Source organism: Pholcus phalangioides, unplaced genomic scaffold (genome assembly GCF_987345545.1).
Source record: "Pholcus phalangioides strain wild (caught in Gottingen) unplaced genomic scaffold, Ppha-v1.0 ptg000012l_1, whole genome shotgun sequence".
Classification (NCBI taxonomy): Eukaryota; Metazoa; Arthropoda; class Arachnida; order Araneae; family Pholcidae; genus Pholcus; species Pholcus phalangioides.
The window spans coordinates 5,572,969-5,600,436 of NW_028301605.1; the positions used below are offsets into that span (position 1 = coordinate 5,572,969).

At 37.6% G+C, this 27,468-nt stretch overlaps 1 protein-coding gene across 1 annotated transcript in view; it reads right to left on the minus strand.

The window, feature by feature from the left end:
* Nucleotides 1-15,736, minus strand: part of LOC149079215 (uncharacterized) — an 82,213-nt gene extending 66,477 nt beyond the window's left edge. Inside the window, exon 1 of the mRNA XM_089240110.1 lies at nucleotides 15,269-15,736. The gene's annotated coding sequence lies outside the window, so the exon portion shown is untranslated. The remainder of the gene's footprint in view (nucleotides 1-15,268) is intronic.
* Between the last annotated feature and the right edge of the window lie 11,732 nt (nucleotides 15,737-27,468).

Consider the following 27,468-nt stretch of genomic DNA (forward strand, 5'->3'; position numbering starts at 1 on the left):
GAAGGTAGAAAGTAATAATCATTCTAGCTGAAATATTTGAAATGTTATAGAAAGAATTGCATTATATGGTGTTGTAAAATGAATGATATAAGTATGATTGTGTTTATCATGAAACAGTTATATGTTTTTGAGTATGACTTGCCCCAACCCAGCCTAGTATAGTATACAGTATTGTTGTTTCAATTCAAATCAACAATATGATGAAAGGGTAAATGGAAGAGGAGGAATGATTCAGTAGTTAACTAGTCCCAGGCTGAGAGGATTGAAAATTTGCTGTGAGCAAATTTTTTCCGGCAAGGGGAGGAATGTTAACTTGATGAGTTAATTAAAGATAGTTAATCTTAACGAGATGAGTTAATTGATGGTAGTTAGGGAAAATCGAAATAGTTTATAGATATTATATAATAGTAGTAGTGATTCATGGAAAAACGAGCAGAAAAAGAAAGAAAAGTAAGAAGTTACAGTGAAGGTAAAAGAAACCTACTATAGTATAAGAATGTAGGTCAGGAGGCAAAATTTTGGGTAATAGTGAATCGCATGTGATGGGAAAGTTTAATCCCAGGAGACAGACTGTTGAATTTATGGGAAAAGCTATATTTTGGAATGCAGTTGTATGTAGTCGGAGATAATGAAGGAAATGTAATAAAACGGTACCCTAGTTGAGAACGTTAGGTGGGTAAAATAATATTCGTGTCAAGCTGAAGACCGTGGCACTGGAAATCTTATGAAAAATAAGATAAGGCTAATCTTTGTCGCTGGTCAAATGCATTGATTTACGAAGGAATGTGCGTCTAGACGGTTTCTATGGACGTGGAGCGGATCTAAAGTAAATGGTAGGGTCAAAGGTTATGGGAATGTGAGATTTTCCCAGAGAAGGAGATGGGCCAATGAAATTATGTTTAATACTAAAAAGTGGTTCAGACGGGAAAAGAGAATTTCAAGATGAGCGAATGGAAAGTCTTGAAATAGCGCAAAAAGGTGGAGTTGAAATTATCAATCAAAATATAAAGAGATTTTAACGGAGAGAGAGGGGAATTCCGCAGACTAAGAGAGTTTGGAGTGTTAGATCAGAGGGAGAGGGAGTCAGAAACTTAGGACAGAAGGATGACGTCGAAGAAATTGTGGTCTAGGATCTTTAAAGGGGTAAGTGATGCTCAATATGTATTGTCATGTTTTTAGAATAAGTGCCTCCACATCACTGAAAAAGTTAATTGTTAATGTGCATGTACCTGTGTAATCTGTAATGAATCATCATAATAATGTAAATAAATTCAATGTAAATTTAAATGGGAGTATACGTAATTATTTTCAAGTCTCTCAATAACTTCTAATTAGATTAGAATATGTTTAACCCTGGGTTACTACGGGGATTTGGGGTTGCTCTTCACTATAGAAGGAGACCTCAATCTCAGTAGGAAGTTACACAACGCGATGGGAATAATAGTACTGGCTTAAATGTAAAATGGGAACTGGCTACTAAGCATAAGGGGAGAGTCAACAAATGAATGGTGAACAAGAGATCATGATCGAATGAGCAAGTGAACTAGCGAGTGAATGAATGAGTGAAATCGGCCTGACACTAGAGTTAACTAATTCAGCCAATCACTAGGTAGCTCATTCTATCACTCACTCAAGGGGTCGCTCATTATATCACCCACTCACAAGGTTGCTCAGGGTAGGCGAAGGTATCCCTTCTTATCACTCATTTGCACACCAGGTCATTAACTTCATAGGCCATTCACTCAATGTCGCTCACTATGTCACTCAATCACTCTCTCAGTAGGCCAGTCACTCAATCACCCTCTCAGTAGGCCAGTCATTCACTTGATCTCTCTAGGTCACTCAATAACTCCCCAAGTCACTCATAACACTAGGTGGCTCAGTTTGTCATTCTCCAATTAGGTCATTCATTCTGCCATTAACTCACTAGGTTGCTCACTCTCATTTGCTTACGAAGCCCGCGGGCCACCAAGGGGCCGTTCAAGTATTACGTAAGCAAAGTTTTAGCCATTTTTGACCCCCCCGTTGTCAGCAAAAGTCAGCAAAATTCTGAACCCCTCCCCCCAGGCCCGTCATTAGGGCACCCCTCCGCGCCCCTCCCCCCCAGCTTTTGAAAATACACCAAAAATGGTGTATATATATATATACAAATATATATACATACATTGAGTACATGTGCTTTGCCCCCTATGTTGAAATGACGGTCCTGCTCCCCCCCCCCTTGTCAGCAAAAATTCGTCATCAGCTCTGCCTCTCTGAATCCTAACGTATATTGGTGGGATCAGACACGTACACGGGGGGGGGGGCATAGGGGGGAGGCCCACGATCAAAAATTAATTTTTTATGATGCAAAAAAAATATTTTCTAATTGAAATTTCGAAAGAAAATACCCTTTATATGTTATTATAATCAATTTCTGTTAATTTCAATGTCATTTGAAGGCTATGAACTCAAAATTTATCTTTAATAAATTCATTGCGACCTACCCTGTATAAGCCATATAATGATAAATCGCATAAAGGCCCTTGGCCCGTGGACCAAATATGGCCCTGGGGGTTATATGATGCGGCCTGCCCTCCTCAAACCTAATTTTGTAAAAATGAACTAAGCGGCACATTTACAAATCGCTTAAGTGTCCTGGGACACAGTTCCAGAACACTTAAGCGATCCGTGACGCATTTAGAGATCCCTTGAGTGACATGTGACGTAGCTTCAGAGCACTTAAGTGACCCCCAGTGCGGTTCTACATCACTCAAATTACCCGCGGCACATTCTCAGATTATTTAATTGATCCACGGCATATAATTACGGATCACTTGAGTGATGCATGGCACAGTTCCAGAGCACTTAAACGGCCTGGACACAATTCCATATCTATTGACGAAACATCTATATACCGCGAAACATTTAGAGATCACTAAAGTGGCTCTGTAGGGCACTTATCAATAGGGGGATGTTACTTCAATTACCCACAAACTATCGAAAGGTTTTTCTCGTTTTTGGCGCACCGAGTATGATGCCATCAAGAATATTTCATATTTTCATAAAGGGTGGTTGATGACGGAAGCATTATCCAAACCCCCCCCCCACTTGTCATCAAAAGTCACCAAATCGGAACCCCCCCCCCCCCCCATCGATGATGACCTAATACTTGAATGACCCCCAACTCATGTAATTTAGTGACATGTTAATATGTATGTTAATTATATTCGTGTAATTTAGTGAAAGGGGCCAATAGGGCCCTAGGATAAAAATAATTGAACACTTATTCATTCTGAAATTATTTCTTTAATCATTTCATCAATTTCCTCCGGAATTACTTCTTTCATCAATTTCGAGAGTATTTCTTTCATTAATTCCTAGAGTTCATCGTTTTTCAATGTTTTTAACTATTTTCTGGAAATGATCGGTGAGCCGCTACAAAAAGTTCCGAGGGCCAACTGTGGCCCGCGAGGCCATGCGTTGAAGACACCCTGGCCTAGGGGTGACCTCCATCACCAAGCCTATACTCCCGATCGGTCTCCATGGGAGATAGAAGTTGATTTATTGATTTATTTTATTGCCCTCGAATGGCTGAGGAGCCACTGGGAAGTGCACATGGAGCCCCAAGGTCTCCGCGGATCACCGGTTGAGAACCACTGCCCTAGACCATAGTTTCCCATCCTTTTTTTTTTTTTTGTCCTTTCTTCAGAAATTTTCTTCTCCCATCGCTCCCCAACGCAATCTAACCCATCGGATGTTATGTTATACCCGTAGTTTCTACCGCCCTCCCCCCGCCGGAACATTCCATCGCCCCCAAGGGGCGTTAATGCCCACGTTGGGAATCACTACCCTAGGGTGACTAGATGAGGTGCCTGCGAAATCGGGACTAATCCCGGAAATTGTGGCTAAAAATCGGGACATCCATTAACAATAACCGGGAAAAAACCGGCACATTTTCAAAACTCACATTCGGTGAGCATTACAACGTAAAACTCTACCTGCTAACAATGTATTACGAAAATATTATCACAGTACTGTACAGTGAGTACAGTACTCACAGAATACATACAATACTCATACTTCAGTACTTCGAACGAAAATGAGCGACCACACACTTGCCAACGCTTAAAGACATGCTCCATTCATTTGCCTACGCTGCAGTCCTGTTTAGGTTGGTCTGGAGAGCAACTCCCTATCTCTTTGTTTCCCGACAACCCTCCCCCCTCCTCCATTAGCATCACTGCAACTGCGAATTTGCTAACAATCCCATCGATACCCTGATCGAGTTTATCGATAAAAAGGTGAAAAAAGAATAGGACCAAGGACACTTCTTTGAGGGACTCCATTTTTGATACCTGTCCAATTAGAAAATTCCCCGTTCGCCATAACCCGTTGTGACCTAACCACGATTCTATCCAGTTCAGCAAGTTGCAATCTCGTGTAAACGCTTCAAGAATTTCTTATTATGTTGTAATTAGGGCTGGTTCGATTAATCGGGTCGGTTAATCGATCAATTATTAATCGCAGTTAAACATTGTAGTTGAATTAGTCGACTTGATCAATCCAATAAAAATTCGATTAAAGTTTATAATTTTACTTGATTTATTTGACTAAATCGATTAAATGACTAAAATATTATGTTCCTATTCATAGCTTTTAAGACATGAGAGGAAAAACTAATCAGTTCTACGAAAACTAGTGATGATTTCTGAAATTACTAAATTAAAAAAAAGACTACAAGATCCAAGTTAAGAAATTCTAGGATATGAATAACGATTTTCAGCATGTCGTCCCTTTTATACCGGAGACATGAATGTGCAAATTTTCATTTTTGGGTTTCTCGGATGGTTGGATCACCTACTCATTTGCTAAGTTTTGCCAGAAACGCAACGTGTATGCCCTGTTGAAACACACCTTTTATAAAACTTCTAGGAGAACAACTTTCATAGATTCCTTCAAAAGTTCTGGAAATTTGCACCTACATGTTTCCGGTAAAGAGGGACGATATTAAAATATCTTCAAGCGGGCGGCCTTTAGTTCGTAATCTATTTCTATATTTGTTTACATCCATTCAGTGGATAAATGCGTGAAATTGAGTGATTTGTAAATATGACGCGGGTCATTTTGTGTGATCTGAAAATGTCGCACGGGTCACTTAAGCAGGACCGTAACCATAGGGGGCAAGGGGGGGGGGAAACTGCCCATGGCGACAAAATTTAAGGGGTGGCAATTTGAGGTCGGAACCGTTATAAAATTATCGAATTTTAAAGTTGGGGGGGGGGGCGGCAAAATAATGTTTGCCCCTGGCGGCAAAAAATCCAAGTTACGGCCCAGACTTAAAGGACCTGGAAATGTGCCGTGAGCCACTCAAGTGCTCTGGAACTGCGCCGCGGTTTACTCACGTGATCTGCAAATATGCCGCTGGTCCCTTAAATGATCTGTAAATGTGCCATTTTTACAAAACTATTTTTGAGGTCGCGGTCCTCGTAAGATAACTCCATTTGGCCCACTGGTCATGGGTTGACCATGAATGGCGTAAAGACAAATGGAACAGCCAAAAATGAGTGAAAATACGAGAACGACCTATAAAATACGGGACATATAGTCACTCTATTCATGCTATGAATTTTGGTAGTCCATCGAATTTTTTTTTTTTTTTTATCCCAGGCATTTCACTGGTCCTTGGGTACAGAAAGGTTAAGGGAAACACACTGGAAATAAAAAAGTGGATAAGTAACATCATCCGAGAGGTATGCGGCGACGGCTTTACAAAAATCGCATGCGACGCCAAGAAGGACATAAAAACACAAAATAGGAATGTAAGTGGACCGTAAAAAACGAAGATGAATAGTAATATAACCTTCTCCGAGGGACGTGAGGATGGTATAAGTACGTCCCACTAATTAGTAGCCTAAGAAAAGAAAAACAATCCAAAAATCCTTTAAACAAAAAGTACATAAGAGGGAGAAAGAAAATGTAAATAGTGAAATAGTTGGAGATGACGAGAGAAGAGAGAGAGAGACTCGCCAATTCGAGCAGTGGGGAAAGAGGATAAGATAGCCTCGAGGAATGGCCATCTTTATATTGCATGGATATAAAAGAAATGGCTACTATATATACCAAAGCTATCGGTATAGGAGAAAAAGGCGGGTAAAACATAACAAAAAGAAAAAGTTTTCCAAATCAATAGTAAAAGGAGTTCTGCTATTTCAACCTTCATCCTCATGCCTGTCATGTGAGGACAAAATACAAGGTGCCAAGAGAAGAAAAATGCCAGGTGGACGGCGTCTTTCTTTTTTTTTTTTTATGCAACGATCGGATAATAAGGAAAAAAAAAAGTGGCCTGGTAGGACTTAAGTCCACCGATCTGAGGAATGCAAACACTCGAAACAACACCAGCAACAACAAGAAAAAGGTCTCAAGGAGACTGGAATGTGACCAGCAGGTGCTGCAAGTCCAAAATTTCCTAATCGTTGATCAATATAAAAAAAAAATTGCCTATTACCGTATAAGAAAACACTGGTGGTGATAATGCGGATTGTATTTCGGATTGTGTGATTATAAATCCTAAATTCGATTCTAACCGTGATTATTACAAAAATATTAATTGTTTGGTGATGAAATGATTATAGGGGGCACGAGGTTAGTCCCTGTAGTTTGTGATACGAATTCTACACGCGTCAAAAATAAAAGTCCGGATGCCATGTTGGATTATAATAGAGCAATATCTATAGCATATCTTCATCCTTTTTTTCTAGTCGCGAGCACGGCCTGTACTCAGCATCAAAAGAAGAGCACCCTTAGAGCAAGTTTAACGCACGACCGCTCGTGAAATTAGGAGGATTTCAATCCTTGAATGCAATGCGTACAGGTTGTTTAATTGGAATTGTTGATCAAGTGCTCGCGAGCATGAAATCGGACGCGGGCATCGAGCACTCTGGGTGGTTCAGGAGAGCACGGTGCGCTCTCGAGCAACTGGTTGAAGATGCGTGATCTATAGGAAAGCGGACGATTTTATGTACACGTTTAAAGGAAATTCCACTGCGTATCGATTAAATTGCATAGGCCATATGTAACCCTCCACCCTCCGAGTAAAACATTAACACATCTGGTGGCTTTTTGCAGAAAAACCCTTTTCCTTTCACTTCAGAAATGGATGCCAGATGGCAGCACTTATTGAACACTAAACGAGCAGAACTTCGACATCATAAATACGATAGGACCTAGCATATGAAGCTTGATTCATAACTCATGGACAAGACTTCACGAAGTTCCGTAGTACACATCTAAACAAGCAATTTCCGTCACACAGTGCATGGTCGTAACGTGAACAGTAAATCGCTAGACGGCGCTGTCATTGAACACACAAGGTTGGTTGGTCCTTCACTGGAAGCATAGGTGGAGATAGACTTGGAAGTCTAGGGGATGGCACGATGATGATGATTTCAATTCATCTATACATATATGCATTAGATCAACTTCCCCCGACAATGCACCCCACGTCCCCTCCGTATCTCCGCCCATGACTGGAAGTGACCCTTACAGCTACTCATTTCGTGACTGCACTCTATGCAGACAATCGTTAATGTTTATAATCTTGTGAAATACTTTGAAAACTGTAATTTTTGAAAAATGGATCCGAGGACCCGTACTTACCAAGTTCATACTAAATGAAACATTTGACCAGGGTTCAACTAGGAGAAGGGAGCAGGCGGGTCTGATGCCTTCCTTATTTCACGCACAGTGGCGTGAAATAAGGAAGGCAGAATCGTGTCTACAGTGGTTCAGATGGTAACGTGAGAGATTGCCTCGGTTTGCAAGAGAGCCTGGGTTTTAGTCCCGTCGGAGATCACGTGACTTTTCTTTCCAAGTTCACCTTAGCATAATATCCAGAAAATAACCGTTTCCTTGACTCTCGATATGCTCTTTGGGCTTCCGGAGAAGATGCTGCAGACGGGATTCGTACTCATTTGCCATGCATGAAATGCATGCCCCCCCCTCCCCCTTCTTCAGTAGTGAAACCAGTAATGCCTTCTGCAGACCACCATAGCATATATGCTCAACCTATAACCCTCGGGGCAAATGTGGCCATCTGTGGGACATCAGATCTAATTCTGTAAAAATGAACTATGCGGCACATTTACAGATTATTTAAGTGACTTCCGGCGCTGTTTCAGATCACTTGATGAAGTAGCCCACGACACGTTTTCGCATAAATGAAGTGGCCCCTCCCACAAAAGGTTGAGTACCCTTGCACTATAGAAAGATTATACGTGGCAGAAACAGCGCTTTATGCATTCAATCACAGCGCCGTCTAGCGCCGTTCACCGGTTGCGTTAATTAAAAGACCATGTATTGTATGAAGAAAATTCCTTGTTTAGATGTGTTACATCGCTAGTGAAATGTATTGGTTACGGTAAATGTGATAAATCGGTCATTATATATATCTCAATCCAATTGTCATGCATACTCACCAATCAAAGTTCGATAAATTTATCACTTTTACCGGTGACTATGTATAATACCCAAGCGTCGTTGGTAAATTTGATAAATACTGTAATACATGAATAATACATGAATTAACACGTATATTATATAGCCGCTGGGTGAACGAGTGATTATAGTGACGGCATGGCCCCCAAATCCTGAAGCAGGGCCCCTAAGCTGGGATCTTGTACGGGCCCCCGATTAGACTTCCACGGGCTCCTGTATGATGAATTTATAGAGTGGAAAAAAAATGATGAAAATCATCCCGGGTCCCAGGGCTGGAGCCTTTTCAGCCCACCCCTTGTGGGGGCCATGAGTGACGGACTCGCATCGCAGAGAGCAACAGGCCTTTTATTACAGTACAATTGTTCTATCATTACTCTTCATTCATAGTTAGAAAAACTTAATGGCAGCACTACACATAACAAGCATTACACAGAAACAAACTTCCCGTTAGGTCCGCAACACGTACATACGCACATTCCGGCATGTACTAATTCGTTAGAAATTCTGTAGAGGAATATATACGTGGTGAATGTTCGGTTAAGTAGTAGTTCTCGCAAGGGACAGAGCGGGGGGCCACACATGTTTGTTGTTAAGGTTAAGTAGTAGTAGTAGTAGCATAAGTATATAACACATAAGTATAACATATAGTAAGTATAACATATAGTAAGTATAACACATAAGTATAACATAATACTAGTATAACACATAAGTATAGCATAATACTAGTATAACATATAGTATGACTTATTCTGTTTACCAACGACGTGATGCTTGGATATTATGCATAATCACCGGAAAAAGTGATAAATTTAGGGAAATTTATCAAACTTACCCAAACGCTCGGCGATTATGCATAATAATAACCGGATTTATCACATTTACCGTAACGTATCAATGCGTTAGAAATTGCTAGAAGAATGTTTATGAATGCGTGTTCAGTTTTGTAACAGTAGCTTTAGTAGTAGTGGTAGTGGAAACCCTTCGATTTGTAAAAAAAGGAGGACAACAGTTTTGGTGACTTCCTGCAGTTTCTAATTTGGCGGAAAACAATAATAATAATAATTTTAGTGGTTTATAATTATTACTCTACTACTATATATTTGGAGCTGATTGCTGTGGGTCACACTTTCCTTACACGATTCTCGAACAGGAAAGATCTCGAATGGAATGGCCAAAGCCCAAAAATAATAAGAAAGTCCCTCGACTTGGCAAATCCGTGAAAATGTTGGACTAGGTATTTTCTTTAATACATAAATGTTATAATTAACTCTTATTATCCTCATAATAACCATCAGACATTATGAAATAGAGGAAAAACTGTTGATAACACTAGAGAGCTATACGTTAATTAAACATTTGAAGTGTTAATATGGACGTTTAGACATAATCTTCTCCAATAAAAATTGATAGATCAATTATTTGGTGTGTCATCAGTAACTCATGTGACGTATAAAACTCATTCCATAATATATATATTAATACCCTCATTATAGATACGATGAATTACATTCAAGGGACCTAAAACTGCCCCTAAATTTCAAGTGAAGCGTCACCGACAGGCTGTTTAGCTGTGACACTAGCGTAATTAATCATTTGACACATGTAAAACCCGATTTTTTTTTTGCGCTAAGATTGTACAACGACCGTAATTACGCTATCTGAAATATTTTTAATTGTTATTAATTCCATCAAAGATAATGTATTAATTACATAACACTGTACGTATCAGGTAGTGGTGTTCCGTGTTTAATACGTACTGTCGAAAGTTGTACCCTCTTCAAAACCCTCTTTGACATCTTGCTACAACTACATTAAACACCGATGAGAAAATTCGTGCAAGAAATATTTCCCAAAAACCGTAAGAAATAGTAATTTTTCAAGAGAGGCCTTCGGATACTTTCTGAATTCACCGCCAGGGGGGACGTTGTCGCCTTAATTATCCGGTAGTGTACTGTCAATATGCCACCTAATGGTTGACCTCAGAAACACTCATCTAAAAACTTAATGTCTCAATGTTACATGAATAGGTTGACCATATTTGTTCGAGAAAAATACGGGAAATTGGTCTTCGAAATACGGGGCAGTGCTGATTATCGCTAAAAATGGTGGCAAAAGTAAACAAAGTAGCCAACTCGGGCTAAAAATCACAAAAAAGTTGTCAATCGCGGGAAATGAAGCTCCACTTGTTTGCAATGAATTAAAAACAAAACATGGCAACACAAATGTGTTAAATGAATATTCTTGTTTGTAATGCTATTTCTGAGTTCGGAAGATAATTTCAATCGTTGATTTGAAGAATAAAAAGTCAAATTGGCTTCATTGGAAATACGTGAAAAACCGGGACATTTTTTGCGAATAAAGTCCAAACAGCGAAAAACAACCAAAACAAAACCGGGATGGTTCCGAGAAATACAGGACCTATGGTCACCGCATACATGAAGTATATTTACTTTGGTGATTTTTAAAACTATTCTCTTACTTAGAGAATTAGGGTTTGAAAATAATTGCAAATAAAATGATGTAATTTTGTTTCATTTTCTTGCGATGTTTCAACAAGCGTTTAATTAATTTGATTCATTGTTTGAAGTCATTATCATTTGTGTTGATAACAATATGAGACAGTGAATCGAGTTGTTGACAGCAGTGAGCTTGCAGGAATGATTTAGTCGTTATTTGAGTTTGAGGAATAACTCAAATAACGACTAAATCATTTTAATAAATGATAACTATCAATAAAAAAACTTGAAGAGATTATGTCTCAGAAATAGTTCTGCAAGAAATGACAGCAGTAGTTTTACAAACAAATCAGCCATGAATTTTCTAGCAAAAACATAGTGAATGTTTACTCTTCTCTTCCTCCCCCCCCCCTTCCCTGTCGGTAAGGCTCTTAGCTATTGCGGTATATACCCAAAGATTTGACAGCATTCGCCAACGAATATCCTTGTACCTTCGTAACTAGAGCATTCTTCATCTTCATGCCTTACATAATCCATATTGTGTCCAACCTTTATCGTAGGATAGCTCCAGGGCCGAAGTTAAGCGGGTGCGAAGGGTGCTGCAGCACCGGGTCACAAGAAGGATTAAAAATACTTTGAATACATTGAGAAAAATATTTTGATTACATTGAGTAAAACATTTTGACTTATTCAGAAAGCGATAGCTTAAAATTCTGCTCAAGGTAGGTGACCTTCGAGGTCTATGATTTTGACAACCCCCCCCCCCCCCCAAAAAAGGGCCTGTATCGGGTCCTGGGCAAACAGTGTTCTTTCAGGCAGAAGTGTGGGGAGGGACTCGTGCCTACAATGCAAAAGGAAGCTAGTTTGGGGGTACGCTGAAAAGTTGTGAGCACGTGCCCAGTTTGCCCATGCAAGGAACAGGAACTGCCCAAGCCAAGAGTGCACGCGGGTTTGATGCCCCGGGAGTTGGATAAGAAAAACCGCTGAATTCTCACTCTAATAACGTACTGTATTCAAAGCCACACGGGGGTTGATAAAATGCATGCTTGCCGAAGCTGAAAGAGTATCTAGTCGAAACTTTGGCAGATAATCAGTCGCCTAGCCCTTAAAATCGTTGTTGGTTGAATTATTGCTTTAAAATCATATTTTTATAATATTTGCTTCCAAATCGTTGTTGGTTGAAATATCGCTTCAAAATAATTGTCGTTGAATTATTGCTTCAAAATCATCGCTGCTTGAATTGTTTCTTTAAAATCATTGTTGCTTGAATTACAGCTTCAAATTTATTGCTGCTTGGATTGTTACTGCAAGATCTTTGTTACTTGAGCCATAGCTCACTGAGGTTCAGTCTGATTCATTATTCAGACTGAACCTCAGTGAGTTATTGGGCGCGGTAGCCCGGTCGATAAGATGCTCGCCTAAAGTACCAAAGGATGTTTAGAGATGTCGCGAGTTCGATACCCAGTTCGTCCTTGTCAGAATACTTTCCTGACACAGGGGTACAACAAAAAACGGCGACTTGAGCGCAGCAAAAATTGCTACCGCAGGGAGTCCCCCATTAATACAAATACAAATACAACGCCACAACAGGCAAATTGCCCAACGAGGTGGCTGACTTAAGAACATCATGGATCCCCGAGCCCCTACCTACTACTGCTACACCACACATGCACCCCCCCAACCTCCCCGCGTAACCCCCCCAACGAATCGGTACATGCGGGAATGTGCGTGTACGTGGGGTTAGCGCGCCAACCTCTCGATGAGTATGAAAAACAAGCCTGCCGTTCGGAATCGGCAATAAATTGTAGGTCCCGATCTAATTAGCCCTCGTGTGCAGAAAATGGCCGTGGTGCGATCAATGATCAGAACTGATTCATTATTTATTAAATGACTCAATGAATTATTGCTCATTTAAATTTGATAGAATTCGTTGTTGCATCAGTTATTGTTCATTGAAAACTTAAAAGTATTTATTACTTCTTGAATCAGAAATCACATTTCCTTCATCTATCATCCCATAATCATTGCTAGTTGATTTATTTTGCTTTAAATCAATTGCATTTGATCAGTCGGGTCAGAATCATTGTTACTTTAAAAACCCACGAAAACTAATGTTTCGTGAGTTATTGTCTCAAAGCATTGCTTCATAAGCATGTTAACTTTAGTCATATAGCTTACTGGAGCTCAACCTAATTCATTGTTTCTGAAATCATCGTCTTGAAAATGACTTCTACTTAGATCTACCAACTCAGAGTTATTTGATTTAATGCTTCGAAATTCAAAATCATTGCGAGTTGAATATTGCTCCGAAATCATTGCTGCTTGAGTTATAGCTCATTAAAATTTGAGCTGAGACTCATTGCTACATGAGTACCTCTAAGCTCATTGAATTACCTGAATTATTGCTTTACAAACATTGTTACTTAAGTTACATCTCATTGAAGTTCATAATTTATTGCTTATTATAAACCAGAATCACTTTTGCTTGATCCATCGTCTCAGGATCATTGTTACATGAATTAATGCTTCGAAATCGTTGTTATTTGAATTATTGTTTTAAAATCATCTTAGCTTAAAATTATTGCTTTGAAATCAAATTATTTTAATTAACTAATTTAAATTACTTGAATTAATTTTTAATCAATTAATTAAAATTAAATAAATTTCATTAATTTGACATTATTTTTACATCAATTATTGCTTTAAAATAATTTTAATTTGAGTTCTTGCTTCAAAAACCACTGTTACCTGAAGTTATAGCTCATTCAAGTTTACATAATTCATTGCTTCTAAAATTCTTGTTTCAGAACCACATAACTATAATTGCCGTAACAGAGCTATCGTCTCTCTTTAACTCATTGTGACTTGAGTTATTGCTTCAAAATTATTTCGATATCTTCTTACTTTGGTTGTAGTTCCATGGAGTTTTACCAAAATGATTGTTGCATGAATTATCCGTTTCAGAATCGTAGAATATTTATTATTAAAATTATCATTTCCAAGTCAGTGTCATTTGAATAGTTCCTTATTCAAGTTCTATTGCTGTTACATGAGTATTATTGCTCACTGAAATTTAATCGAATTCATTCTTTTTAAATTATCATCCCATAATCACTCCTACTCGAATTATCGTGAAAGAAAACCATCGTTTTTCGAATTATCTTCTCAGAAAACTATCGCTTTCAGAATTACTTTTTTTGAAAATCATTTGCTCTTGAAATATTATCGAATAATTAAGAACTCTATAGCATTCTCTCTTGAAATGCTATAGAAGGAAAAACACTACCAAAAATCACCAAAAAATATCTCCTCTCTTTCTCTCTATTCTGATTATCACCAGAACGCATGTATTTCAATGTTTATAATACACGAAATCATTCTCCATCATAGATAACTATGATTGCATAGATAACTAACTACTCACGTATTTAAAAATGATCTCCCTTTATCTCCTTTCGTTTATTTGAAATACGGTATTCAGACCAATTCAATGTATCGTTTAGAATCGCCCTGAATATTACAGTTAGTTCAAAGTATCCCTAAGATAAGTATCCACAAAAACATCCCTAAGAATACCACACACATTCTTAAAATTAAACTTAGCCTTACTATTCTCCAAGATGATTTTTTCGTAAAAAATATTGCTTCAGAGCCTATTGTTATTCTTCGTTAGAGTATTGTCCGGAAAACATATTGCTTCAAAGCTATTTGATGCCTGAAATATTATCTTTAAAAAAGTAAGATTGTTTCATTATTCATTGTGAAAACTTCATGGTTTTAATAAATAGTATATGATGTATTTTTTTAGAATTTAATAATTCGGATATATATGTCCGCCATGTGACGTACCGCGAAAGAGAAAGCGAGGAAGCATATTTATCATTCAGTAACGATATAAGGAAGTAGTCGATCGAATTGACATTGATTTATCATCATCATCTCTCTCTCTCTACATGATTTTGCTAATGTAAGTTTTTCATCTCACAGTCACGTGATCATCGGCACAGACAGACAGAAAAGAAAGGAAGAGTAAGTCTTTAGGGCGAGAACACACACACACACACACACACACGCCAGCTCTTACACAATTTGTAAACACTAATTGCTTAAAAATGCAAATTCCATCCGCCCCGGGGCACTTACAGTGGTGATTATTGGCACAAAGCATCATCATCATCATCATGGTGATCAGTTCGGGGTTATCTCTTCCTCACTTTTAACCTCTCACACGGCAATTCTAACGCTACCTCCACCACTCATCCACCATTTTGTTAGACACAATTAGGAAATGTAGGACAGATAGTAGTCAATGGATATAGTATTTGTATCAAACTTACCTTGTTGTATCCGTAGTTGACGACGATTGGCCCAGCCCACTTGTATTCAACGAAAGGGCATGGATGCTGCTATCATCGCACATTCGAAATGGTTGTACCCGAGACCACTTATAGACAAAATAAAAATCACTTTTTTTGCTTGTTTTTTCAGATTGTAAATGATTCTTGCCGTTGCCTCTTCTTTATGAGGGGGGGGGGTATATATTTACCACATATATTCCACACGTGTGCAAATGTCTTCAACACATGAACGATTATTCACATTCACACACACACAGTCGTTCTTTCACTCGCAGCACGGTGTAGCGGGCGCCTCTGCGGCTGACTGAACTGTGGCGGAAAAAGGTTTGTGTGTGTCTATGCATGTGTGTCAGTATAAAAGCCCTGTGTAGTGGGGGAGTAGTAGTAGTAGAGGAGTGTGGGGGCCCAGGGCTCTTCGAAACAGCACCAGCAGCAAGAGATCGATCGATATTCTGGCAGACGTCCGTTATAACACTACTATTCCTACCCGAACGAAAATGATCTGATGTTGGTGGTGGAGGTTGGTTGGTTGCTTGCTGGAGAAGATTCTCTGTGTATGTGTGTGTGTGTTTGCCCTGAAGGCAAGGTCCTCGTGGATGGAATTTTTTTTTTTTACCCTTCCTCCCTCACCAACCTCTATGTTATTATTATTATTATTATTTTTAATATGTATGTATCTATCCGGAGTTTGGTTTTTAGAATTTATTTGTGATTGGTGGGGAAAAAAAAGGGATGATGATGATGACCTAGCTCTGAGGAGGTGAAAAATGTCACCTCTTTCATTACGAGTTTCGTAGAAGAAGAGTTTTTTAGGGTTTTAGTATTTAAATGAGGTGCTGATGAGATTCTATTTTAGTTCCTTGGATATTACAGTGGATATCGATTACAACGTCCAAAATAAACGTCCCGAAAAAAAATGTTTTAAACGGGAAAAATCTCGATGAGCATATTTCAAGCAGTAAAAAAAAGACGACGTAGATACCACAAGGATCTGTTCTGGGTCCATTATTGTTTTTAATTTACATCAATGCTAAATCGAAACTAAATGGCAAATTGATATCTTTTGCTGATGATATAGTGCTATATGTTCGGGAAGCAGAAATAAATAGTCTCGTGAGAAACGTAGTTAGAGGACTTAATTAAAATCAATTTATGGCTAATTTAACATAAACCGAAATTAAACATACAAAAAACTATGTACATGTGTTTGAAAACCAGAGGCATAAACGACAAAATTATGTGTATAGAATAGTAAAATTCACATTATTAAATTATAATTGGCTGATAAATAAACCAAAATAGAAATTCAGCCTGACATACAAAAAAATATACATCACATCCTGAAAACAAACACTTTTCCAAAAATCCTTCAAATTTTGGTTCGTAACCTGCAACATTACTGGCTAAATGCACTGTGAAAATCACAAAGCATTTCATGAATAAAATTTTTTGCAATCGTGTTTCGAATATCACATCACTACCCGTATACAGCTCCCAAACAGCGGTATTTTTACTGCTATTAGAATAGCAGTAAAAATACTAATAACGTAACGTAATTCCGCAAAAGACATTCTATCAATTGTAAAAGACTTAAATTATGCAGCCGTTAATGGAATAGGATAAATTTATTGTTTAAAATAATTTTTTTTTAAAGTCTAAATTTTTATCACGCACACGAAACAAAAAATTACGCTAATCTATATATAACTCTTATTATATATGTTACTGCCAAAGCCCGAAGTGCGGCCAATTCACGACGGGGCAGGCCACTTTGAGAATAGGCCGAAGTCCGACATGCAGAAGCAGAACTGATTCGGACTTTGGCCGGCCATTTCGCGAAGTTGCCGGAGATCCTTGGCGAAAGTTCGATGTGCTGATGTAAGTCGGCCCAAAAGGAGCCAAATACATTTTTTTAATCGCCAACGTGTGATACATGTCTATGTACAGGGTGATTCAAAACTCAAAGTACAAACTTTTAGGGAAGGTATAAAAGCAAAAAAAATAAATAAATAAAAATCACAAAAAAAAAAAACTTTTGTTCATAACTGCGGATGGTAAAAACTTTGAGCACTTGTTGTGAAACTTGGCGTGTACACGTACTGTCCTCGTGTAAAGTTTCGCCAAATAATTCGAGTTTTTCCACCCATTATTGGCTTGGCATTTCTGCATCTTCATTTATCTTCCAGCTGATCAGGTTGGGGTTTCCGATCATACATTTCTATGTGATTCTGTTTTGTGTTTTTTACCTCCCCCTAAAAGTTTATACTTTGAGTTTTGAATCACCCTGTATATAGCAGCTGCATTAGATCAGCTTCATTTGACGAGAAGTGAGATTTGAGAGGAAAACTATAAAAATAATTATATAAACATATAGTTTTTCCTGTGAAATTTTGGAGAGAAAAAAGTAATCACCGCATCGTGACTGCGGTTTGATGGGTTGCTATAACTAAAGTGGATATAATTATTACGAAAAAATACATCAACCTGACGATGATCCCGAATCTTGTCTTTTGTTATTGGACTTCGGCCAGGGATCACCGGTCACCGAACTGGCCGTTCAATGTCCAAATTTCGGGCATTGGCCGGGTCAGTATTTAACGAAATCGGCCAATTTACGAAGTGGCTGGGCCCCGTGGCGAATTGACCACTTTCGGGCTTTAGCGGTAACATATACAGGGTGTTCTGTTAATGGACAGACAAACTCAGAGGGTTGTTAGCAGACATCAAGTGGAACAAAAATTGCGATGGAACATGGTGTCACAAACCACGTTGAGAGGGTGAAAATCGCGAAAAACGCATGCAGGTTTCGACGTCACTCTGGAACTACAAAAAGTACAATAATATAACTACAAAAAGATTTATTTGATTAATTATTATTAGAGTTGGTGGGAGTGGCGACGGCAGATGTCATTGCACAGTCTCTACAACGACGTATAGCCACTAGAATAAGGTCGCCTTGATAAAGTCCTTAGGGGTCGTTCAAGTATTACGTAAGCAAATTTTTAGCCATTTGTGACCCCCCCTTCCCCCCCCCGTCAGCAAAAGTCAGCAAAACGCTGACCCCCTCACCCCCCTTGTCAACAAAATTTCGTCATCAGCTCTGCCCCTCTGAATCCAACTCATATTTTTATAAAGGATGGTTGATGACGTAAGCATTATCCAACCCCCCCCCCCTGTCATCATAAGTCAGCAAATCGGAACCCCCCCCCCCCATCGATGATGACGTAATACTTCAAGGGCCCCTTATCAAGTCGCCTTCAAAAATTCTGGAAATATCTCTTTCAAAAATTCTGAAAATATTTTCCGTTCATTCTGAAAATATTTCTCTCACTAATTATGGGGAAAAAACTGTTAATACTGAAAATATTCCTTTCAATAATTCTGGAAATTTTTTACATTAATTATCAAATTTTTTGAATTGCTAAATAATTATTTTTCACTCATTCTGGAATTATTTTTTCAATGATTATGAAATCATTTCTCAATAATTCTGAAATTATCTCTTATTTGTTCTGAAATTATCTCTTATTAATTCTGAAATTATCTCTAATTAATTCTGAAATTATCTCTTATTAATTCTGAAATTATCTCTAATTAATTCTGAAATTATCTCTTATTAATTCTGAAATCATATTTAGTCTGATTTAAATTATTTTTCTGTCATTAGTTCAGAAATTTTTTTTCTAAAAGTGAATTTTTAATCACTTCTTTCACGAATTTTGCAATCAAATGTATTTTTTTCATTGTTGTTGTTTTTTTTCAACATTTCTATAAATTCCGTAACTATGTAAGCTTTTTCGTCGGCGGGTCACTGCAAAATGCTTCGAGGGCAAAGCACTGACTACCCCCGTCTTACATCAACCAAATCGCATAGGAAAGCTTAGCTTGAGCTTCGAGCTTCATATTATTCTGTGGCATTTGTCAAGATGCACATTTCCACGGCTATTATACAAGGCGAGATACTGTGAGAGATTATACAAAAGCTTTTCCAAGTGACACGTCGGAATATTGACAAACTATAAAGAGGTTCAACTGAGAAATGCAGTATCAGCACGGCCTAACTGCTGCTTCGGTCGTGGCACGGCCCACTGCCCTTGACTGAGAACACCGCAATAAATAACCGTGTAACTCGATACACGACTACAAACAAAACAAAAGGCTTGCTCTGTTTGTTTATTTTTTTATGATAGGTGTGTGAAGCTCAGACTTACATGGTCATTCTTTTTTGCTCTCGTACCGTGCATTGCTTATTAGTATTCACTCCATGGATAAGATTAAATCCACAAAAACACGTGCTTTTATTTGCTTCCGGTTTAAGGTCCGATGAGTCCACATCATCTTTATTTTATTTTGAGGAAATATTTCCGAATGTTATGATTCATTAACGATGAGTTATTTAGGGCCTCTTTTTCCCGTATAACGTGTGAAAATTTTATTTATAGATAAAATAGAAAAAACTCTCCAATTCTTTTAATGATGTTCCACGTTAGAGTTTCCTCAATGTGTGGTTCGCAGGCAAACTTGATAGTTAAACTCTGATTTAATGAAAATATTCCATCGTGGAAAACACCGGAGATCGTGATCCCAAATACACAATACTACTAATTCTAGCGAAAGAGTGTAATTTTTTGGCAGATTTGTCAATTCATTTATGAAATTTCGGAAGGACGGGATTAGAAGGACCAAGGGTCCGTCTCATTAAGTGTTGGAGACGGTATCAGCTGACGTCACGCGTGACGTCATTTCCCTGCAGAACCGAGTGCCCCCGCTTTGCCACTGTTGTGCCATCGCGACACGAACATTCATTTTAAATAAGACAAACAATACACATTTAGAAACTGAAGCGGCATTACGTTGTTCCCCAATTAAATTTTAATTATTTATTAAGCTTCATACGAACAAAATATAAACCTATCATTTCAATTGCTTAACCTGCGACGTCGGTCGTTATACAGGTTGATTAGCCTCCATGTGAACAAATTTTGAAGGTTGTCGTTAGAGGGCGCGTGGGAGCCAAGTGGAAATAATCGTTCACATGAAGACTAATCAACCTGTGTAGGAAAACAATCAAAACAAAAAAGGAAATTCGTATTGCGGAAAGGATCATATTAAAAGCCGCTCAAGTAGAAATTATAATAAAAGCTAGGATAATCTCACCAAAAGCCCTCAATATGCAAAAAAAGCCCAACACTCACCCACCATCATCCTCTGCCCTTGGGAGCACCCCTGTGGCAGGAAAACTCTTATATTCCATTTTATTTCATTTTTAAATTGAATTTCAAACCAATTCGGCCGACCCGAAAAGTTCCCGCCAAGAAGTGTGTGATGCCTCTAGATTTAGAGCAAAGTGACAGAGATGCTATTTTCTGATTGGCCAATAGTGATCACGCGTTACTTCTAGAATTGCATCAAAACGTGGGGACGAGACAGAAGAGAAAATGTTTATAATGAGCAGTCGCTGTAAGTGAAAACTACAAGTCGGTATGTGAACTTCGCCGAAGATAAGAAGCAAAAGCAGGCCTCAGCTAAAAGAGACGAAAGGAAAAAAAGAAGTGTTCAATTCTATGATTCATTAAAAGGAACTAAAATTACTTATGTAGGGGGAAAACGCTCTCACGACACCACTTTGTAAATTGCGCCAGTTTGTACAATCACTGTGCTGCCCATTCTACTGAATTATTTCCAAAATTACCTTTTCGATTGTATTCATTAGTAGGCTGTCTGTTTATTTATTCACTCTTGACTCGCTCAGTCATTTAAACATTTGAAATAAGAAACTGTGCATTTGCTTATGTGGTAACTTCCACTGAGAATATTTATCTCAGGCCTATTTCGGTTGAATCACGTACATCAATTGGGTTAAGGTATCGACTACGTTGAAAACGTCATTTTGGAAGAAAATATGTATTTTAATTTTTTATAAAAGTCCTATTTGTTGTGATTCCAAAATGGGCCTTGTTTTGTTTATATGATGCTTAGAATCAAAGTTACGTTCACTTTAGTGTTGCGTTTTTACATGCAAGTAATACGCGAAAAAGACTTTAAAGGTGTTTTACGAAGACTGCTATTTTTGACATTTTACTTGACTTTGTGACATGATTTGTAAAAATTGATACATTGCATCCTTACGAAATTTTAATGTGATATTTTGCTATATATTGTTGAGGTTATGAACCAAAATCTAAGGTATATCACATATATTTTTTGAAATGACAGTGTTTTATAGACAAAATGTAGAATGAAATTTCAAAAAAATTCACACGTACTTAAACATATTTTGGTGTAACTTATGAACATATCATGCAATCCTTTAAATTTTGGTTCATAACCTGCAACATTTCTAGCCAAATGCACTGTGAAAATCACAAAGCATTTCATTAATAAAACTTTTTGCAATCGTGTTTCGAATATCACATGAATTTTGCCTAAAATTTGACATAAAAACGACTTTTTCATAGAAAATATAATAGATAGACCAAAATTTGTCACTGTTTTGACCACTGACAAACTCTCTTCTCTCTCTTTCACTCCAGAACCATTTTAAAGAAAAGTGACATATTTTTATATTACCTACCTATTTTTTTTTCACCTAATCTCTCAAATTTAATTCAGCATTAAACTACAAAGTAACACTAAAACAAGTGAACTACAACCAAAAATTCCGTGTTTATGTAACGTGAAAGGTCGTTAAGCCCAAATTAATTTCATGGATTAACATTTTTGTCTTGCAGAGAAGTGATTTTTATTCATGAGGGTTCCTCCCCCTCCCCAAAAGTGAATGCCTGGTGGCGATTCCGTATCACATATGGTGCAAGGTTTCTCGATTCACTCGATATACAACCAAATGGTCATGCGGCATAAATTAAATGAAAAATGTATTCTATTGACAAGATTGTTTCTTGTGTAATTATATTGATGCAGGAGTTTGTTATGATGTGTTTCCGACTTGCATGATGTCGCTTAATAATTTACACATTTTTATTTTTTCACAGATTCAACGAGTTTTGGTAAAAATATAAGCAAACTTTAGACTTTTCCACTTTTCGTATTAGAATTTCGAGTCCAGCGTTATTTTTTATGTACAATATCTAATATTTTGAATCGGCAATTAGGGGCACAGAATTGAAGGCTTTATACAAAAACTAATATTTCTATGTTTTTTTTATCAAGGGAACCCCAGTGATTCATTGTAATGAATTGAAAATACTTAATGTGCGCGGTTAATCTAAGTTTAGCTCCCTATATTTTTCTACAATTTTTCTCGTCACAAAATCTAGAAATAGAACAGCTATAATTTCTGCACTATAAATCTAGGAATTATGTTCAAAAGTCTATATTTATCAGATCTTTTATATTTCTTTTAACCGACAACTTTACAGCATTTCCAATTACCTGCATAACATGCTAGGTTACTTTTCCTTCATCATCATTGAAGTCATATAAAGGAAAAACGAAATTTAAATTTTGTGATTTAAATCAATGGTATTTTTTTTTAAAAATCAAGTGATTTAAATAGCGGTTAAAATCACGATTTAAATCAGGTTTATTTAAATCGGCGTAGCCTGATTGAAAGCCAAATCAAGAAACATAATTTCAATTATCTTTTGAACTTGCTAGAATTTTAATTATCTATTTGTTTCATTTGAATTAGGTGTAGCTTTAAGAAGTGTTGACTTCGTTATTACCAATACAACTGCAACGTAAAAACATATGAATCCAGTGCTCTCGGTGCCGGACGTGCTGTGGGGTGTCCGAGCACCGACGGTAATTTCTAGTATGGGTCTGAGCACCCATGAAATGATTCAGAAATCGAAATTTCCTATGGAAAGATCAAGACGAGCACCCACAAGTTACAAATACTTCCAATGCCCCCCTGGGAAGCAAATATAAAAAAAATCCTAATATGCAATGTTTGAAGTTAATTATTATTAATTTGAATGTACTAATATCAAAAGACATTTTAACTTCAGCCGATCACCACTGTGGTGCAACAGACAGCTGCTGCAAGTTGCATCAAAGAAGAATGCATTTCACAAATAAAACGTTCAACATGACCAAGTGACAAAATATTTCATTGAGGAAACCACGGGGAATTGTGACAAATACGGGACGTCGCCAATTGTCACTAAAATAAAGTAGCCATATATTCAGCGAAATCACGATCGTTTCTTAAACTGATAAAAATTATCAATGTGTGTGGTGTGGGGACATGGCGGTTTCTCCGGGAATCCCAGTAATTCGAAATAGTAGTTCGCGGAAAAGAATTTGGACATAACAAATATATATATATATATATCAGATAAATATTCATTTTCATGATCATCATAATACATAATGGCACTTCCACGCCCGTGTCAACCCTTAGCATCTCCTAGCATCCATGCCCGATCTTAAATCACCATGTCAGACTGATTAGAAATCGCTATCCTTTTTACTAAGCTCAATATAATTTTACCTCCAAATTATCCAGTAGCATCCTTGTGACTAATCTCACGGCACCCTAGGATACCACGGCAAACCCTTTGGGTATCACTAGATAGGAGTGTAAAAATCTTCCGTGAAAGTCTTATGTGTACCTTTCCTTTCTCTCTCTTTCTCTTTTCCTTTCTCTCTCTCTCTCACCCATATGCGTTTTTTAATACCTTCTCCCTCTTTTTCTCTTTTTTAGTAAATATTAAAACTCTTTTATATATATATGTCTCATGTCTTTTTATATACATGTATATATATATATATATATATATATCCTCTTCCTTTCACTCTCTCTCTCTCTTTCTCTCTTTGCATTGCTTCCAACTCCTTTTTATCTATCTTCTCCATTTCTTTTCTCTATTTTCTACTCCGTCTATCTTCACTCGCGATCTCTCCTTCACCTCTCTTTCTCTCTTACATCTCCCCCTTCCTTTCTCTCTTTCAGATCTGCTCCCTGTCTTCTCTTTCTTTTCCCCTTTCGGATCTGCTCTATACCTCCTCTTTGTTTTTCTCCTCTCCAGATTTTCTCTTCATCTTCTCTTCATTTCCAGATCTGCTATCTATCTCCTCTTTCTTTCTCCCCCTTTCCAAATATCTTCTCTATCTCTTTCTTTTTTTTCTCTCTATCTCTTCTTTTTTTTCTCTCCTCTCCAGATTTGCTCTCTATCTTTTCTTTCTTTCTCTCCTCCAGATATGTTATCTATCTCCTCTTTCTTTCTCTCATCCAGACCCGATTTCTGTCTGTCTCCTGTCTCTCTTTCCCTCTCCGCCGGTCCCTAATTCTTCAATCAAATTTTTGTTCTCCCCCATCTCTCTCTCTCTTTCTTTCCAGTCGTCTTTCTTCTTCACATCTCACTTTCCTATTCCTGTTGTACCCACCCTGGATTCTGTTACATCCATTCCGGATGCATTTCGGACAGAGGCGTACATAGGACGGGGGATACCGGGGACCAAAAATTAAAAATATATTTGATTATTTTTTGTAGACGTACTAGAAGGACACCCTAGTTCCTTAGGGTCGCAGAGTAGATGTTCCTATTTCTATGTATTTATATGTTTTTTTTGTTTCCTTTTTATTGTCTTTATGTACCAGTTTTTTATTTTGTTTCTGTCTTTTCTATCAGTTTGTACTTGTGCTGTGTTTTTGTCAAATAAAAAAAAAAATATCGAAATAAAATAACCTTTATACATACTACAAATAATCAATTCAATTTCTGTTAATTCAAATGTTTTTTTAAAAGTTAGTAACTCAAAATTTCTCTGGAAGATATTTTTTGTGCTAATCCTAAACCCTGTGTGTTCTTTCCAAAGATCAATTTCCCCCTCCGACTGCGGTTGCCTAGACATCAGTATATACGGAATTCACATGATACATATTTTTTAAAATCTCCCAATGCCCCTAAAAAATGTGAATTGAATTTGAATAACATTAAACTTTTTTGGAATTTGAATTTTTTTTCACGTAGTCACTGATTCTTTCGACTTGTCAACATGGCGTTGTAGGCTACTAACACCACTCTGACATCAAAATACAGACTGCCCCAAATCACTTACAGATAACTCTGCAACCGTTGACTTTTTTTAGAAACAGTACTTTCAGTTGCAAAATATTTTCAAATGACGGGCAATGATTCAAAATTTCTTAAATTTGTTTGAGGGTCGTACACATAGAAAAATTAATTAATTAATTTTTTGTACATCTCCTCCTCCCCCCCCCCCCGTGTGTTGAAAGTTTCAATTATTAAAATGCAGGAGCCCACTCTAAAAAAAACTTTTCACTGTGTTCACAGGTTTTGACTCAAAGGTTGCCATATTTAGGGACTGGTGCAAATAGAATGTGAACCCATTATTCACAATAAATAACAATTACATTTTTGACAATTTCAGAATTTTTTTACAACTTTGAATTTAATTTAAGTTCCGCAATTTGTGAATCAATCATTAGCGACAAATGCTGAAAACTTGAGTCAAATATTTCCGTGAATATTGCATTTAAAAGTATGAAATTTTTTGTAAACGACTTCTCAAAACCGCATTTGCAATTGCACTGATCAGAAGCTTTACCACATTCTTTGCTCAGATGGAAAAATGAATGTAATAAGTCACTTTTTCAAAATTTCACAAGGGCAAATTTGTAAACAATATTTTGTAAAAATGTGATACTGTGGCTTTTTGACTTATCGCAATTTGCTTCCGTTGGTTCCTGATAAAGTGAAAGAGATGGACGAAATTTCGTCACCTTCCAAAATTTTGCCAAACGAGGCACCAGAATGCGAAAAACTCAATTTTTTGGGAAAAGTGACTTGTGAAATTTTCCCATTTGACCATAGATATGGTCTACATAAAAAATTAACTTTTATACGACCCCTTGGAAGACTTTAGCCATTTTGAGTAACCGCACGTGATTTGAACCCTTTTTGTAATCGAAAGTATATTTCTGAAGTCAACGGTTGCAGAAATATCCACTGTGAAAATTTGGGACAGCATGTGTACATATAAGTCTCCATTTATAACCAAAAAATTGTTTCTCGCACAGTAATATAACGTTTTCAATACCATAAAATAAAATGGTTCAAATATTTTCCATCATTTTGAAAATTTTTGTGGCAATCCTTCGTATGCCACCGGCAGAGACGACTCGGGCAGTCCCTGCAACACCCGGGTGCAAAGCCTCACGTGCTGCCCCTAAAGACGGCCATGGCGGGAGGCTGAAAGGGCTTCAGGCTAGTGAACTCTAGGATTAACCTCATTTTTATCCAACAAAATGCATTCGACCATACGCTTCACTTTCGAACAAACTGGTCCAGAGTTCTTTTAAATAATAATATATACGTGATCTTATAGTATATTCCCAAGAGTACGAAATTAATTTCACCGCTCTCCATTGTGCCACATAACTTTTTCAACATCACAGCTCTCGTTGTTAAGCCATTATACTTTTCTTTTCCTATTTTGTGGTTGAAGTTTTTAATTGATTTGCAATATCCAACTTACAGTTGAACTGTTAACGCCAGAAAACTTACTCAAAGAAGTTTCCCTAGACCGAAACTAGGGGACTGGTAGGGGGGCGGTGTTCTAGTGCTTCAAGCAGGGCTGTAACTAGATGCTTTGTCGGCCGTGGCAAGCACGCATTTTATCATCCCTTTGTAATGTCAAAGGAGAGGTTAAAGGGTGAAATTTGCGCCTCTTCTGGTCCGACGGCCAGGGTAAAAGACCCGCTTGCAAAAATACGCACTTGCCCTTGTGACGGAGTCCATTCTTGTTTCGGATATTACGGCCCCAGGCCTGTCTGTTCCCTTAATTTTTCTCAACAACTTCATTGTCGAGATATGGCTCAAAAGAGTGACAGCGCTAGTGTCTTAAAATTTTAAATAATAAAAATTCACAAGTCTAAACGAAAGCCTAGGCTGCTGCCCTTAAATGCCACCTAGATGTAACGCAACCCCCCCCCCCCTGCTGCACCCTTTCTTAGTCCCCTGGCAACAGCCTCTTCCTGTACGTTATAGTAAAATAACTTTTTTTTTTTTGTAACCACTTCCCACTTCATTTTTTTAATCACTTCTCAAGCTTTTGGCAAGAAATTTGGATTATATCTATTTGACGAATCAGCGATAAATCTGGTAGCCTTGTCCTAATTTAGCCACACATTAGAAAGAAGAAGAAGAAGAGGGGAAGAAAAAGAATATAAAGGAAAAAAAGTATAATAG